Source organism: Canis aureus, chromosome 16 (assembly GCF_053574225.1).
Source record: "Canis aureus isolate CA01 chromosome 16, VMU_Caureus_v.1.0, whole genome shotgun sequence".
NCBI classification, from domain to species: domain Eukaryota; kingdom Metazoa; phylum Chordata; class Mammalia; order Carnivora; family Canidae; genus Canis; species Canis aureus.
Window position 1 is genome coordinate 50,332,037 of NC_135626.1, and position 18,872 is coordinate 50,350,908.

Here is an 18,872-nt window from a genome sequence, read left to right on the forward strand (position 1 = left end):
TCTCTGTGTGTCTCTCATGAATAAATAAATAAAACCCTTTTTTTTTTTAAAGAAAAGAATTCTGGAGGTGGGTGGTGGTAGGGGTGGCATGGTCGCATAAAAATGTGAATGTATTTAATACCACTGAACCATACACTTAAAAATGGTTAAGACAGTAAATTTTATGTTATGTATATTTTACAACAATAAATAAATTGAAAATAAAAAAGAATGGAATACTGATACATGCTACAATATGGATGAACCTGAAAACTATATAGTAAGTGAAATAAGCTAGTCACAAAGACCACATACTATCCCATTTATATGAAATGTCCAAAACAGCCAAATCTATAGAGACAGAAAATAGATTAGTGGCTGCCTGGGACTTACAGCGTGGTGGGAAGAATAAAAGGGTGGGAGTTATAGGGTATGGGGTTTCTTTCTGCGGTGATTTGGACACTCATCAAGTCCTTTGATAACTCTATTAACCATAATGATATTGTGATTAGTCCCCAAAAAGTAAATTATAACCCAAAAAGGCAGATCCAATGACTCAGACTAGAAGGACATGGGGCTAAAATGGGGAGATGGCAAAGAGGAAATTAGAAGCAAGTAAGAAAACAAGTTTTGGTCTGTATCTCTGCATTGTATATGAAACTGTCTTCCTACCATGTCACTGAGAATTGAATAGACAGCAGTGGATTACAAACTTGCCTGAGAACATGGGTTCCTAAATGCAAACAAGGTAATAGTACTTCCTATAATGTCAGAAGATGATTGTGTGTGGGATAACTATGAGAGCATCTGGTACTAACAATTGGTAAAAGATTAGTATAAAGCTTTTGATTAAGTACAAAAGTCAGCAAATATTCAAGACATCTATCAATAGTCTACCCTAAATTACCAGTTTACTTCTCATTTGGTATAGAAACTCCTTTCATTTATTCTATTCATTAATTATTTATTATGTGCTTAATATGTAAAAGATACTCTGTTGGGAGGGATAAAGATGCACACTGAAGGATCAGGCATGGTCTCTGCCAAAAGAAGCTCTCATTTTTAAGAAGGGAAGAGTGGTACTCGTTCGTAATACAACTAGTTAAGTCAGTGCAAGGTGAGTAAAATGTTGCCTCTCAGGATTTTAGCTTATATTACTAGGATAATAATGATGCTACCAAAATTGTGAAAGAGTATGAAAACAAGAGCCAGAATTTCTCAACTACTGGAAATGCCATTGGCACCTTCTTCAGGAACAATTCTTCATCATGTTGAAAAGTCATATGAATTGCAAGGCACTTAGTATCCCTGACACTCAAGGAATTTAATGCTAACAATGCCCACCCTTACAATCACTTGGTGACAGCCATTTGTGACAACCAAATATGCCCTCAACCTATTTCTAAAAGCCCCATGTGGCTACTTCGGTCAAATACCACAATGAAAACTATGAACTCAGTTTCAGACAAAGTCTATGATGTCTGAGGGATGGTCATAGAAATGTCCTATAGAAATTCAAATACAAAATTCAATATTTGAATGAGAAAACTGATCTGAAGATATTAATCTGTACATTCTTAGAATATAGGGACATGGGAGGAAAAGAAGTTTTTCTAGAGAGAGTGTTAAATGAAACAATGAATTGAAGACAGAGCTTCATTCTGCTCCCTGGGATTTATAAAAATGAAAAAATAGGACTTATTTTTACATTAGGAATTAATTCTTCCTGAAGATCTACAAAATATCTTCTGAGTACCAATGTCACTAGTTTTAGAAATTCTCAGATGCAAGTTCACAAGCACAAACTCCCTTTGAAGGTACAGTCATTTCTCAAATACTCACCATTAAGTAGCAGGTTTTCTGTTAGTTTTTCCTGTTCCTTTTCTGGGAGCTTAATTCTCATTTCTCCCAGAACGCTGTCCGAATTACTCACATTAACCTTTCCTCCTTAGGAAAGCAATAGGGATAGAAAATGAGAAAAATTGAATGTTTCCAAAATATTAAAAATGCATTTGCCTGTGTATTATTAATTAGCCTGTGCTAATGCTATAAAAATAGAGAAAATATAACTCCTATCTTTGTATTATCATTTAACATTTTTAAAAAATTTAAATTCAATTTGTCAACATATATCATTTAACATTTAAAAAAGGACTATCAAGACTCATTTGACTTTTCTAATTATTCAGAAAAGTTTAATAGGATGGATAAACTGGAACCTATTTCCTTTTACCTTATCTTATGACAACCTGAGAGCAAAATGTGCCTAAGGTATAATTTAGCACCCAGAGCTGTTGGACCACAGATCACATTGTTCCAAATAAGAACAAGTAGTCATTCTCATTTGTCTAAACTTCCAGATCATTTCTGCTGAGCAATTGCTAATCCTTCACTTCAATGTTTGCTGTGTAGACCTTTATTTGATTTCTTAATTTAAGATTTTCTCATTTTATTTCCACTCTCCCTGTCCTCCGTTTTCTTTTCCCTGACTCTTCTCTGACTTTTTGTGGACTTTAGAAACCTCAGCATTGCTTATGATTCACAGTGAAAACAGTTGCTGATATAATAAATTTAACATAAGGTTTTAGGATGGCATTTATTTCTATTTAGAGATGTGTTCTTCTGTGGGTTTTTAAAATGTCTTCTTTGTGCCAAATTAGTAGCTTTAGAGATTCTTTCCATCACTTCATAAACCCAAGACTTCCCGAGTGGCTCAATGTTGTGTTAAATGCTCAGTGTTAATTTGCATGTTCAGGCTCAGATTTTTAAATTCCTTTTCTGTGAAATTCAACCTGTTTTCCAGAAGATTGTACAATTTTTTGATTATTAATCATCCCTACCTCCTTAGGAAATCGAGAGGAAGAAGACCAAAATTTAGTGACTCTTAAATGTGACCTAAACTATTAAATCCTATATAATACAATTATAAGTTTTAGTACAAAGACTACAGCTAAATAAATTCTTTGAATATTTAAGAGATATTCAATAACAGAGTTAGAATAAAATCTCTTTCCTTGATCAGTCCATATAGCAGAAAGCTTTAAAGGAAATCAATGAACTCCTCAGTGAAGTATAGTAGTGGGGATAACAAATTTCATACTTTCACCTAATAAGTGTGATTTTTAAAAAATTTTATTTAAATTCAATTTGCCAATTGAATTTATTATATGTAGTATAACACTCAGTGCTCATCTCATCATGTGAACTTAATTATCATCACCCAGTTACCCCATCCCCTCACCCACCTCCTCTTCTGCAACCCTTTGTTTGTTTCCCAGAGTTAGGAGTCTCTAAGGTTTGTCTTCCTCTCTTCTCTAATTTTTCACCACTCAGTTTCCCCCCCTTCCCTTAATAAGTGTGTTTTTGTTGACGATACCCAGAGAAAGTTTTCTTTTTCTGAGTAAATTTCCTTAAACATTATTAATTTTTTGTTTATTAATCACTCTTCAGGCTAGCCTTATTTTCTTCTTTGCCATAAATTATAAAATTTCAATAAATTATGGAACTCTGTCCTCCAAGATATAATGTAGACTGTCTGCAAAAGTACAGATGGATTAAAAGAAGCATAAATGTGCTATCAAAATATTTGAAAGGTGGCAAGTATCAAAATTTAATATTTTATGTCTTTTTTCATCTTTAAAGACCTTCATTGCACAGCAAAGGAGACCATCAACAAGACGTGAAGACAACCTAATGAATGGGAGAAGATACTTGTAAATTATGTATCTAATAAGGGGTTAAAATCCAAAATATATAAAGAACTCATTCAACCGAACACCAAAACAAATATACAAACAATTAAAAATATACCTGCCCTATGACCCAGCAATTGCACTGTTGGGGATTTACCCCAAAGATACAAATGCAATGAAATGCCAGGACACCTGCACCCCGATGTTTATAGCAGCAATGGCCACGATAGCCAAACTGTGGAAGGAGCCTCGGTGTCCAACGAAAGATGAATGGATAAAGAAGATGTGGTTTATGTATACAATGGAATATTACTCAGCTATTAGAAATGACAAATACCCACCATTTGCTTCAACATGGATGGAACTGGAGGGTATTATGCTGAGTGAAGTAAGTCAGTCGGAGAAGGACAAACATTATATGTTCTCATTCATTTGGGGAATATAAATAATAGTGAAAGGGAATATAAGGGAAGGGAGAAGAAATGTGTGGGAAGTGTCAGAAAGGGAGACAGAACGTAAAGACTGCTAACTCTGGGAAACGAACTAGGGGTGGTGGAAGGGGAGGAGGGCGGGGGGTGGGAGTGAATGGGTGACGGGCACTGGGGGTTATTCTGTATGTTAGTAAATTGAACACCAATAAAAAATAAATTAAAAAAAAAAACAAAAAAAAACAAATATACAAACAAAAACCAGGCCAAACAAATAGTCTGATTTAAAAATGGGCAGAGGACTTGAATAGATACTTTTCAAAAAAAAGACATACAGATGGCCAACAGACACATGAAAAGATGCTCAGCATCTCTCATTATCAGGGAAATGCAAATCAAAGCCAAAATGAGTTATCACTTCATGCCAATCAGAATGGCTAGATTAAAAAAAGATAAGAAATAGTAAGTGTTGGTGTAGATGAGGAGAAAAGGGAGCTCTTGTGTACTACTGGTGGAAATGTAAATTGATGCAGCCACTCTGGGAAATGTAGGGAAGTTCCTCCAAAAACTAAAAATAGAAGTACCATTTGATCTAGTAATTCCACTTCTGGGTATTTATGAGAAAAAATAAGAAAACACTAACTTGAAAAGATATAAGTGCCACTATGATTATTGTAGCATTACTTATAATAGCCAAGAAATGGAAGCACCTAAATGTCCATTGGTAGATGAATGGATAAAGAAGATAATGAATGAATACACACACACACACACACACACACACACACTGGAATACTACTCAGCCATAAAAATTAACAAAATCTTGTCATTAATGACAACACAGATGGTATTATGCTAAGGGGAAAAGTGAGACAGAGAAATACAAATGCTATATTTTGCTTACATATGGAATGTAAAAAAACAAAGCAAATAACAAACTCATAAATATAGAGAACTGGTGGTTGCCTGAGTAGAGGTGGGTGGAGGATAGGTGAAACAGGTGAAGAAGATTAAGAGGCACAAGCTTCCAGTTATAAAGAAAATAAGTCACAGGGATAAAAAGCATAGTATAGGGAATATAATCAATAATGACTCTAAGGTGTTACCTGTGATAGCTTTTACTCCATCCATTCCATCTGTTAAGATACTGACACCAAACTTCCCATTAGCTGTAAAAAAAAAAAAAAAAAAAAAAAAAAAAAAAAAAAAAAAAGGACTTAGTTGGAATCCAGAAAAAGAGCTTTAGAGTAAAAACATAAAGTTCCTATGCTGTGAAAAAACTCCAGGGAGAATCTAGTATTCCCACTATTTTATTTGAGTACATTTTCAATTCTTAATTTCGGGCGTACTAGGATTCAGTCTGAATTAGCAAAATGAACTCTGAGAGTCTAGGAAAAACATTTTGTGGTGCCACACTAGTTCATAAACTCTATAGGACAATTCATGCTGTCCATGTTTTCTCTGGAAACTCTGTTCTGGCAGGGATACAGAACTCATGAAAGTACCAAGAGTAAAAAAAGACAAGACCATAATTCTGATCTCATGTCTTTTACTAATAATGTACTTTCTGTTCTTTTTAATCACTGTGTCCATTTCAGAATGGCTGATGACTAATTATTACTTTACCACTGCATCAATGGCTACTAGTTCTTTGTTACTCCATGTGATTTTTTTCTTATTCTTTTCTTCTTATTTCAGTTTATCTCTTGATTCATCTTCCCAGACTCATTAATTCTCTATTCATTCATTAATTCATAATAAAAGGAGACAGAGAGAAAATCTCACTCCAAGGAACCACCGAACAGACCAATTAATGCCAGTTCTTAGGAATTAAGACTTTGAAACCGCTCCACTCCCCCCACTGTTCCCTCCAGTGGTTTCCAGGCTACTAGTTCTCCCTGCAAATAAATAATGTTACTTTTCAAAACTATTATGGAGCTGTCAGAGGATGGGAATAGGGCAAATTAAAATGTCACAAAGCTCACTATTCTCACAGAGATTCAGTCTTTTTAAAATAAATGGTCCCCAGATTGCAGCAAAACTTTGGTTAATTTTCAGGCCTGAAAATGTTAATTTTGATAATTTGCCAATTTTCTAATTGCTTTTTATGGAGGAGAGGATTTTTTTGGTGGGTCTTACTCTGCCTTTTTTCTGACATCCCCAAGTGAGTTTCTGAAGCTAAAAATTACTTTGTCTGGCAATTTTTGATAGCTCCACCTAACTGTTTTTTTCCTGATATCCCAGTGAATCTTAAAAGCATAAAGAAAATAAGCAAATAGGGATCCCTGGGTGGCGCAGCAGTTTGGCGCCTGCCCTTTGGCTCAGGGCACGATCCTGGAGACCCGGGATCGAATCCCACGTCGGGCTCCCGGTGCATGGAGCCTGCTTATCCCTCTGCCTATGTCTCTGCCTCTCTCTCTCTCTGTGACTATCATAAATAAATAAATAAATAAATAAATAAATAAATAAATAAATTAAAAAAAAGAAAAGAAGCAAATAAAAAACTAACTACATTATTCATTGGTACACAATAGTACTGGAAAATTAAGGAATTATTTAATAAAAAATATCTTTTGGAAAAAAACCCTCACTCTATTAGAAGGGTATGAAACTTATGGCAAAGATATGACTAACTAGCATTTGAATCATAGGAAAAAACATATTTAGGGATGTCTGGTGGCTCAGTGGTTGAGAGTCTGCCTTTGGCTCAGGTCGTGATCCCAGAGTCCTGGATGGAGTCCCACATCAGGCTTCCACAGGGACCCTGCTTCTCCCTCTGCTTATGTCTTTGCCTCCCTGTGTGTGTCTCTCATGAATAAATAAATTAAAAAAAAAAGAAAAAAATTTACATGTAAGCAGTATTCAGTAAAATGTTTCTAGGTGATATTGCTTGATCTCACTGGATTGTGTCTAGCTAAATATTCTATTTTAGTTTATTTAAAGTGGGGATCACTTTGTGATTCATCAACTTCAATCCTTTTTTTTTTTTTTTAAAGATTTTGTTTATTTATTCATGAGACAGAGAGAGAGAGAGAGAGAGAGAGAGAGAGAAGCAGAGACACAGGCAGAGGGAGAAGCAGGCTCCATGCAGGGAGCCCGATGTGGGACTCGATCCCTGGTCTCCAGGATCACACCCTGGACTGAAGGCGGCGCTAAACCGCTGAGCCACCCAGGCTGCCCATCGACTTCAATCCTAATGAATATTTTCTTTTTTTTTTTTAATATTTTCTTTAATACCTATAATTCTGACCTTGAATCATGAAATCTGGCCCAAGGATATGGTAATCTGTGCATATATATAACTAGGAAAAATGTCATACATATTGGCTGAAACCCTGTAATCCTTATTCCTATGAAACCAACATTCTCAGCTTTAACTAGAATACTAAGAATTGTGAAATACTAGACATTAAGCTCTTTAGGTCAAGGACTATGCTTATTTTTACTCACCATTGTACCTGTAGCACTTAGCACAACACTTGATATATAGTGCTCATTAAATATTTGCTGCATAAATAGTGAAAAAGTACCAACTGTAGATTAATCTATTGAGAAAAAAATCATTCTTATTTCAAGATACATAAATCCTATAAAATATATCAGCCTCAAAACCCAAATTTTCACGAAGGCACATATCTAAATCACTTACCATCAACTGGTAGATTGGGAGTAAGATCATTAAGCTCCTCAACTGTAGGTTTGATTGCCATGTTTTCAAGAATAGAGTGAAGGTCATGGTCATCAACCTGCAACCCTATAAAAAAGGAAGACATGAAGAAATTAAAATAAATGTTAAAATATAATATTAATTCCTATATATGCTGGTTATTAATTTCATCATAAAAAGAGGCCAAGGACATTTAAGTTTTAAAGAGAGTCATTAATGGACTAAAATTAATCTATTCATTTCTAGTCAAAAGATCCAATTGTGAAGATAAGCTTGCATAACACAATACATCAAATAGTGCTGAGAAACCACTCAAGTCAATTTTAGCAGCAAAACAGCAGACCAAACAGTTTTTAATATAAATATCTTACAAGTCAAATTCAGTTTGTTCACTGTATTTCAAGATATACTATCTTAAATTTTTATAACTAGGCCTAAATTTTATTATGTCCATATCCTAAGTTGAGGTAAATCTTAATATTTAGAACATCTTTTAAAAATAAAGCAGAGGAGCAGCTCAGTCAGTGAAGTGTCTCCCTTTGGCTCAGGGTCCTGGGATCAAGCCTTGCATCAGGCTCCCTGCGTAACAAGGAGTCTCCTTCTCCCTCTGCCCTTCCTCCCCACCCCCACTCATAGTCTCTCTCTCTCTCTCCCCCAAATAAATACCATCTTTAGAAAAAATTAAAATAAACCAGAAACTTATTTCATCAATATGAACATACATATGCATTCAAACTAATTATGGAAATATATATGAGAATGGCAGGAAGCAATATTTAATAAGCAAAAAAGAGCAAAACCCAAGAGTCTCAATCTGACTTCTCAATTTGCATCTCACTCACCTTTTATATCTTCTGCACAAGTCAGCAATCTATTCTTATATATTTTCGACTAGCTGTAGCTGGAAGAAACACATAATTTAGGTCATAGACAAAGTAAATAGACATGCTAAAACAATAGCAAATATCCAAGTTCAGAAATATAGAGCATATAATAATTTTCTCCAAAAATTTACCTAATAACTTCTAGAAATAACAGAAAATATAAACAAAATTCTTAATAGATATGGTAAATCTATCAACTCTTTAGCATCTACCATGCCAAAGCAAAACACTTCTATATGTTGTATTTTTTAAGTCCACCATTTTTTTCCCTCTACTAGTGTAGATCTGCATCTCTCCTTATCCTCCTCCTGTTTCCTAGAGGGCCTAACCAAAGGTCTTTCAACAAATGAAAAATAACTATTAATATTTCTTATTCCAGATGACAAGAATTATGATTTATGAGCCTCTTGATTTACATGTTTTTAAATGGCAATTTATGCATTCCTATATATTAAAAATAATCATCTTTAAAGTTATGGATCTTTTAAAATTCTAACTTAAAAATGATATATAATAAACTTGGAGTATTGGATAATAAAAAAATCTAAGGATATAATCCTAAATCCCTGAAGATTCTACCTGACACTTACAATGCTGAATAACTCTCTTGAAGACTATTCTGATATTTGAAATGCCCACCATTAATTGGATGTAACTTCTCTAGCTCCAAGTGGTCTGTAGGGGAGGCCTCTATCCCCATTTTTTGCAGGACAATATCCAGCTCACTGAGGTCACCTTCTCCCCCTTCAAAATAAAAGAAGTAGAGAAACATATTTTTTAAAATACCATAATTTCAAATTATTAAAGAAAAGTAACGCATAATAACATCTGCTAAACAACAAGCAGTCAATTGCAGATACAGACAATAGTATTTCTTAAACATTGGTAAAAGAGATGCTCCCATAATGATGGTTATAAAGTAATATTTCACAAATAACTTAAATATAGGATATGAAATTAAGCTAGAAATCAATAGCAAGAGATACTAGGAAAATCCCGTAAGTTTGGAAATTAAAGAATCCCTCTCTAAATAAAAATCATGTGTCAATAAACTACACTGGAAGTTAGAATACATTTTGAATTGAATAACAATTATTACATATTAAAACTTGTAAAGATGTGCCCAGAGGGAAATTTACACTCTTAAACACATATAGTAGAAAAGATGAAAAGATCAACAACCCAAAGTTCTATCACAAGAAGTTAGAAAAGAACAGTAAATTAAATCCAAGAGGAGAAGAAAAAAAAATAAAGACAAAAGCAGAATTTACTGAAATGAAAAACAGACTTCAAATAAAATTAATGAAAGTGCTAAATGCCTGCACTAAGACTGACAAAGGAAAAAAGAGAGAAAGTACAAATAACAGATATTTCTCATGACAAAAAGGACATCACCAAGAATAGCACCAAGAAACAGGTTTAAGGAAGTAAAACAAATTTGGAGGATTTATACCCTAGATACCAAGACATATTTTTTTAAAGATTTTTATTTATTTATTTGAGAGAGAGAGAGAGAGAGAGAGCGCTCCAGTGAGCATGAGCAGGGGGAGGGGCAGAGGTAGAGGGAGAAGTAGAGGGAGAAGTAGACTCCCTGCTGAGCAGGAAACCTGATGTGGAGCTCCAGCCCAGGACCCTGGGATCATGACCAGAGCCAAAGGCAGACACTTAATTGCTTAGTCAAATGAGCCACCCAGGGGCCCCAATATCAAGACATTAAAGCTAGGTTAAACAGAAGTGTACTGATGCAAGGACCACTAAATAGATCAAAAAAGAAAAAAACCAAAAAGAATAAAAAGTTCAGATATAGCAACACATTTATGGTCTTTGATTTATTAAAAAGTTAGCCTTACATTAAAGGAGGGAAAGGATCACCTTGTTAATAAATGGTGCTGAATATCCATTTAGAAAAAAAATAGTGAACCTTATCCCATATCATATAGAAAAGTCAATTCTGAATGGATTATAGATCTAAATGTAAAAGGAAAATAATAAAACTCCCAGAAGATAAAATAAGAGATGTTTTCATGACCTTAATATATGCCAGTATTTCTTAAACAGGCCCCCAAACACTCTAATTATAAAAGAAAAGATTGACTAATTCGACTACATGTGAAAGAGAAACTTTGTTCATCAGAAGATAAAACACAACATGAGACCCTGCACCAACACCCTGGCAGAGAAGCTGAGGTCATCATCAAGTTTGAAATATTTAAAGTGGATATAAAATTCTTTCAGCAATACAGATAATTAAAGTGTGGTGTTGTGGGTGATGGTGCCATTGGTAAAATGTGTCTTCTGATATTCTACACAATAAACAAATTTCCATCTGAATAGGCACCAACTTTTTTTTTTAAAAGATTTTATTTATTTATCCAAGAGAATGCATGGGAAAGAACATGCAAATACATAAGTATGGGGGAGGGACAGAGGGAAAGGGAGAAGCAGACTTTCCACTGAGCAGGGAGCCCAAAGAGGGGCTCAATCCCAGGACCCTGAGATCATGATCGGAGCCAAAGGCAAATGTTTGACTGAATCACCCACGCACCCCTGTGCTGTTTTTGACATCTATGCAGTCACAGTTCTGACTGGTGAAGAGCCATACTCATGGACTTTCTGATACTGCAGGCAAGAGGATTATGACAGAGTATGACCACTGAGCTGTCCAAAACCAGATGTATATCTAGTCTGTTTTTCAGTGGTCTCTCCATCCTCATTTGAAAAACATGAAGGAAAAATGGGTACCTGAGATAGCTCACCACTGTCCAAAGACTCTTTTTGTGCTGGTTGGAATTCAAATTGATCTCAGAGATGACTCCTCTATGACTGAGAAACTTGCCAAGAACAAACAAGTCTGTTACTACAAAGACTGTTGAAAAGCTGGCCCATGACCTGAAGGTGGTCAGGTTTGTGCAGTGTTCTGCTCTCACACAGAAAGGCCTAAAGAATGTATTTGACAAGGCTACACTGACTGCCTGGAGCCTCCAGAACCAAGGAACTACAGGTGTACGCTGCTATGACTGTCTCTCCAGAGCCCTTCTGCACAGCTGGTATCAGCATCATACTAAAAGCAATGTTAAATCAAACTAAAGGTGAAAAATTAAAATGCTTTTGCAATAATGACAAATGCCCTGCACCTGCCCACATGCACTTGTTTGAGATAAGGTCCATGAGTATGGTCCCCTTCCCCCTCTTGATACTAGTTAATCTGAATAATTGTGTATTGTCAGAAAAGTGATTAGTACTAGTTTTTGTTTTGTCATTTCAAAAATTTTGTTTAACAGCAAGGCATGCTTGTGATGACTCTGTAACAGACTAATTTGGGTTGTTGCAGCTACTCCCAGGCTCCATCTACACTGGAGAATAAGCTGGAACATCTAGGTTTTTTTTTTTTTTTTCTTTTGTGGAGGAAAGGGAGAGTGTGTGGGAGGTTGTTTTTACTTAATCATGTTTTTAAAGTTCATTGGATTGCCCTTATGGGAGAAGGGTGGATTGATTCCACATTCCATTTCCTAGATCTATTTTAGAATGCTTGTTCCCCATCTGGTGCTCTTAGGAAGGAATATAGTAAATGCCTCAATAACATATGTTGAAAGTTGCCTTTCTCTCCATTCTTGAGTGGTCAAGTACTTGATGAATCTCATGAAAGTGGGTGAAACCTGTTCTGCCCCTCCTCTTTTCTAGAATGCATATATGTGACTAGACTGTGACTTTCAAGGAAATTTGTTTGCCATTTGCTGATTTTTTTTTGAAGTTAATTCCTAACTTCTTTCACTGATAAATGAAGAAAAGTATTGTACCTTTTGAAATACACCAAACGGATTGAGTATGTAACTTAAAAATGTTTTTCCTGGGGGATCCCTGGGTGGCTCAGTGGTTTAGTGCCTGCTTTCAGCCCAGGACATGATCCTGGAGTCCTGGAATCAAGTCCCACATCAGGCTCCCTGCATGGAGCCTGCTTCTCTTTCTGCTTGTGTCTCTACCTCTCTCTGTGTCTCTCATGAATAAATAAATAAAATCTTTAAAAAAATAAAAATAAAAATGCTTTTCCCTGTCAAAAAAGAAGATAAAATACAACTGAAAAGGCAAAATATACAGTGAGATATTTACAATTTATAAAACCTGCAATGGACTTGTATCCAGAATACATAAAAAACTATAGATAAAGACAATAAATAAAAATTTCAATATGAATTTTCAGGGTAGGTGGTGAAGTAGGAGGATCCTAAGCTCACTTTGTCCCACAGATACACCTATATACATATACATTAGTGTAACTAACCCAGAAAATGACCTGAAGACTGGCCACACAGACCTTTCACAGTTAATTGAAGAGAAGAGGCTATATTGAAAAAAAATTTTTTAGAAAGGTGGGGATGTGTGGGGGTCCCCTGGGTGGCTCAGCAGTTTAGTGCCCGCCTTCAGCCTGGGGTGTGGTCCTGGGGTCTTGGGAGAGTCCTGCACTGGGCTGCCTGCATGGAGCCTGCTTCTCCCTCCATCTGTGTCTCTGCCTCTCTCCCTCTCTCTGTCTGTCATGAATAAATGAATAAAAAAAATCTTAAAAAAAAAGAAAGGTGGGGATGTGTTTGGAACCAACTCCCAGAAAGACTAACCACAAATGAGAGGGACACCCCAAGCACAGAGAAAGGAGAGCAACAGACCTCATGCCAGGCATGCAAGATATGGAGGACCTGCACTGTGGAGACAAATCCCCATAACATTTGGCTTTGAAAACCAGGAAGTCTTAATTTTGACATTTTACCATCAGTGGATCACAGTAAGAACTTCACAAGAATATAGATATAGAAAACATAAAAAAGAACCAGATGAAGAACTCATTAATTGAAATTAAAAACACTAGAGTGAATAAATAGTAGACTAGCAGAAGCAGAAGAACAGATCAGCAAGCTGAAAGAGAATAATGGAAAGCAAATAATTTGAACAGGAGAAAGAAAAAATAAAAACAAAAAGCGAGAAGAGGTTAAGGGAACTCAGTGACACATCAAGCATAATAACACTATCATTACAGGGATCACAGAAGGAGAAAAGAGAAAAGCGTACAGAAAATTTATTAGAAGATATAATAGTTGAAAATTCCTAATTTAGGGAAGGAAACAAATCCAGATTCAGAAGACACAGTGTGTTCTCAACAAAATCAATTCAAGGAAGTGTGCACCAAGATATATAATAAAAATGGCCAAATATAGTAGTAAGGAGAGAACTTTATTTATTTATTTTTAAAGATTTTATTTATTTATTAATGAGAGACACGGAGAGGGAGAGAGAGAGAGGCAGAGACATAGGCAGAGGGAGAAGCAGGCTCCATGAAGAGAGCCCGGTGTGGGACTTGATCCTAGGTCTCCAGGATCATGCCCTGGGCTGACGGGGGCACTAAATCACTGAGCCACCCAGGCTTCCCTAAGGAGAGAACTTTAAAAGAAGCAAGAGAAAACAGTTATATGTAAGGGAAACTCCATAAGGCTAACAACTGATTTTTCAGCAGAAACTTTACAGGCCGGAAGAAAGTGGTATGATATATTCAGAGTGCTGAAAGAAAAAAACAAAAACAAAAACCCTGCAACAAAGACTACTCTATCCAGCAAATATCATTCAGAAATAAAAAGAAAGCATAGTTTCCTAGACAAATGTTAAAGAGGTTCCTCACCACTAAACAAGCCTTACAAGAACTGTTAAAGAAATTATTTGGAAAGGAAAGCCCATAATCAAGAGTAAAAATATTAGGAAAGGAAAACGTTTCACAGGTGCATACAAAAATTCACAGGTGCATACAAACATAACAAAAGTAGCGGATTAATCACTTATAAAGCCAGTATGGAGGTTAAAGTACAAAGTCAGTACAATCAGTCAAGGGATTCACAAAATAAAAGAATGTATAGAAAGATATTTTATATATCTTTATATATATAAAAATATATAAAAGATATATATATATATCTTTATATATATATATAATGTGGGAATGTAAAAATATAGCACTTTAGAATGGGTTCAAACTTAAGCAACCAGCAACCTAGTATAGACTGCTAAATGCAAAAGATGTTATATATAAATGTAACGGTAACCACAAATCAAAAACCTGTAATAGAAATGCAAAAAACAAAGAGAAAGATGTTCAAGCATATCACTCAGGAAAGCCATCAAACCACCAGGGAAGAGAGCAAGTGAAGAAAGGAACAAAGAACTACAAAAATCTATCATAAAACAAGCACCATAAATGGTCATAAGTGCATACCTATCCATAATTACACAGAATGTAAATGGACGAAAGGCTCTAATCAAAAGACATCATGTTGCACAGCCATCAACATCTGTCTCAGACACCCATCAAGTGGACCCCAAATAACTACGAGCTTTGTAACATTGGGGAGGTGTGTCAGGAAACACTTCTGCTCATCGACGTAGATGCAACAGGGCCAGCAGTACCAGTGTCTTGTTGAACTCTCTCCCTCGTTCAGCTGCCCCTGCCCCGGGAGATTTGCAGTGTCCCGTCTGTCTGCAGATCTTTGGATCCTGCCCAGAAAACCCAGAAAAAGTTACATGCCCCAGTGGCACCACTCACTGTTATAGTGGTTACATTACTCTCTGGGAAGGTGGGATATATTCTGCATTGGACATTCAGGGCTGCATGACCCAAGGTTCCAGCTCCTTGTTGAATCATGCCAGGACAATTGGGGTCTTCTCTGTGATGGAGGACTCTAAGAAGAGCCGGACCCAGTTCTCCAGACTGGGGAGGTCCCTACACAAATGATGGGGTTTGAGCTATCCCTAGCCCCTGGTGTGGGATGCCTCTCTGCTGACCCCATTTCCCTATGGCTCTTAGCTCCTTGCTGACCCCTAAACTAACCTTCCCTCTGATTTCATTAACAAACCGCCTTGGACACTGAATTTGTTTCCTTGTCCTCTCCATGAATTGCCATCCCCTGGTACATCCAGATACTTCATGGCCTGATAACAACAAGTGGAAGCATCTGGGGGCAGCTGAACTTGCCCTCTGGGTGAGGGGATAGTTAAGCAGTGGTCACAGCTGTCTGATGATAAAGATATCGTCCTTGGAGCTCCTGGGTAGCTCAGTGGTTGAGCGTCTGCCTTTGGCTCAGGTTGTGATCCCGGGGTGCTGGGACTGAGTCCTGTGTCGGGCTCCCTACAGGGAGCCTGCTTCCCCCTCTGCCTATGTCTCTGCCTCTCTCTCTGTGTTTTTCATGAATAAATAAATGAAATCTTAAAAAAAAAAGACATTGGGTGATGAAATGAATAAGAAAGCAAGAACCACCTATATGCTATGTACAAGAAACTCATTTCAGATCTAAAAACGCATGCAGATTGAAAGTGAAGGGATAGAAAAACATTTATCATGCAAATGGAAGTGAAAAAAGAAAAGATGAGATAGAAATAACTATATTGAACAGTTGCTGGAATAGGTTTTCTTTCTCCTTAAAAGTTAGGAAAAGAACTCAGAAAGACATTTAAGACATTTAGCAGTTTCAACATAAGAAAAATACCACCCATGCTTATATATTATCATTCTAATACGAGAAGATTTGAGACATCTCCAGTTAATTACGCAGACTAAAATGAAGTCATGTTCTGGCTTACAAGTCTAGGTCAGATAAACAAAGCTTGTAGTTTTGTAACTATTCTTTGAAATTACATTATGTATTAGTAGCACTAATGATTCCATTAACAGATTGTTATTTTCTCTTGAATTATAAGACTAATTGTCTATAAATATAAAAGTGAAATCTGAAGAAAAAATACATATATTCTATCCTAATATTTACCCTCTAAGCCTCTGGTTCCTCATCTATAAAATGAAGACTGTAATAGTACCATAAATATACTGTTAATAAATTATGTAAAGCACTTAACTCAGTGCTGGGTACAGAGAAAGAGCCCACTAAATGGTACTTATTCTTATTTTTATTATGAAATTCAGACTTCTTTTTTCTGAAGTGTGGCAAAGAGAAGCGCACCATTGGTAAAACCTCTGCAGAAAGGAACTGGAAGGTATTATGCTGAGTGAAGTAAGTCAATCGAAGAAGGACAAACATTATATGGTTTTACTCATATGGGAAATATAAAAAATAGTGAAAGGGATTATAGGGGAAAGGAGAGAAAATGAGTGGGAAAAATCAGAGAGGGTGATAAAACATGAGAGACTCCTAACTCTGAGAAACGAACAAGGGGTAGTGGAAGGGGAGGTGGGGGAGGGGATGTGGTGACTGGGTGACAGACACTGAGAGGGGCACTTGACAGGATGAGCACTGGGTGTTATACTATATGTTGGCAAATCAAACTACAATAAAAATATATTTTAAAAGGGAACACTTCTGTCAAGAAATAGTATATTTTTTTTTTCAAAAATACTGGCGGAATTCAAAGTCAAAATTGTTCATTAGAAAAGATATTTCTATTAGTTGTTAAAGTGGCAGGAGTCACAAGGCAATGCTTACATAATTCAAAATAGTATTGCAAACCTCTATGTTTACTGCAGTATTATTTACAAAAGCCGAAATACAGAAGAAAACTGTCTATTGATAAATGAATGAAGACACACACACACACACACAAACGCACACTGAACTATAGCTAGACACAAAAAAGAATGAGATCTTGCCATTTGTGACAACATAGATCTAGAGGGTATTATGCTAAGTGAAATAAGTTAGAGAAACAAGTACCATATGATTTCACCTATATGTGGAATCTAAAAAGAAAAACAAATGAATAATCATACAAAAAATAGAAACAGACTCATAAATACAGAAAGCAAACGGCTGCCAGAGGTAAGAGGAGTGGGAGGATGCATGAAATAGGTGAATGGGATTAAGAGGTACAAACTTATAGTTCTAAAACAAGTCACAAATGACAATTACAGGAGAGTGAATATAGTCAACAATATTATAATAATGTTGTATGGTGACAGAGGGTACCTACACTTACTATGGTGGTGAGCATTTTGTAATGTATATAATTACTGGGTCACTGCAGAATGCCTGAAACTAATAAAATATTTATGTCAACCATTCTTCAATATAAAAAAATCATGAAGAACACAGTTGTAAACAAATGTTTTGAAATCATGTGTATCTCAGTCTTTTTTAAATCTTTGTTTTTTAAAAAAATTTTATTTATTTATTCACGAGAGACAGAGAAAGAGGCAGAGACAGACAGACATGCAGGGAGCCTGATGAGGGACCTGATTCCGGGTCTCCAGTTTCACACCCTGGGCTAAAGGCGGCCTAAGCCACTGAGCCACTGGGGCTGCCCTGTATCTCAGTAGGACAGGTTTCGCTTTATTCATTAGTTTATGAGGTTCAACTTTTCCATCAGCTGTAAAACGAAGTACAAATTATAGAGATCACAATGAAGTTCACGAACAGTATGAATGTATTTGTTGTGAACCAGAGCATAAAAACCAAGTCTCCCATGATTGTTACTACAACTGTATTCTTTCTATCCTCCCTCTCCACATCATAAAACATGAAAAAATGAGTACAATACAAATGGTACAATGCTCTTTTAAAGTATTAAGATGTCAAATTGGCAAAGAAGTAGTCAAACTCTCCCTCTTCGCAGATGACATGATACTGTACATAGAAAACCCAAAAGACTCCACCCCAACATTGCTAGAACTCATACAGCAATTCGGCAGTGTGGCAGGATCCAAAATCAATGCCCAGAAATCAGTGGCATTTCTATACACTAACAATGAGACTGAAGAAAGAGAAATTAAGGAGTCAATCCCATTTACAATTGCACCCAAAAGCATAAGATACCTAGGAATAAACCTAACCAAAGAGGTAAAAATCTATACCCTAAAAACTACAGAACACTTCTGAAAGAAACTGAGGAAGACACAAAGAGATGGAAAAATATTCCACGCTCATGGATTGGAAGAATTAACATTGTGAAAATGTCAATGCTACCCAGGCAATTTACACATTTAATGCAATACCTATCAAAATACCATGGACTTTCTTCAGAGAGTTGGAACAAATAATCTTAAATTTGTGTGGAATCAGAAATGACCCCGAATAGCCAGGAGAATACTGAAGAAGAAAATCAGAGCCAGGGGCATCACAATGCTGGATTTCAAGCTGTATTACAAAGCTGTGATCATCAAGACAGTGTGGTACTGGCAAAAAAACTGACATATAGATAAATAGAACAGAATAGAGAATCCAGAAATGGGCCCTCAACTCTG

At 36.1% G+C, this 18,872-nt stretch overlaps 1 protein-coding gene across 4 annotated transcripts in view; it reads right to left on the bottom strand.

Annotated features, from left to right (window-relative positions):
* Positions 1-18,872, bottom strand: part of LOC144286872 (uncharacterized) — a 112,263-nt gene that overhangs the window by 47,617 nt on the left and 45,774 nt on the right. For all 4 annotated transcript variants that reach the window (XM_077853944.1, XM_077853943.1, XM_077853941.1 and 1 more), the window contains exons 5-9: positions 9,290-9,394; positions 8,609-8,667; positions 7,749-7,853; positions 5,206-5,268; positions 1,822-1,926 (exon numbers count right to left, since the gene is read on the bottom strand). The gene's annotated coding sequence lies outside the window, so the exon portion shown is untranslated. The remainder of the gene's footprint in view (positions 1-1,821; positions 1,927-5,205; positions 5,269-7,748; positions 7,854-8,608; positions 8,668-9,289; positions 9,395-18,872) is intronic.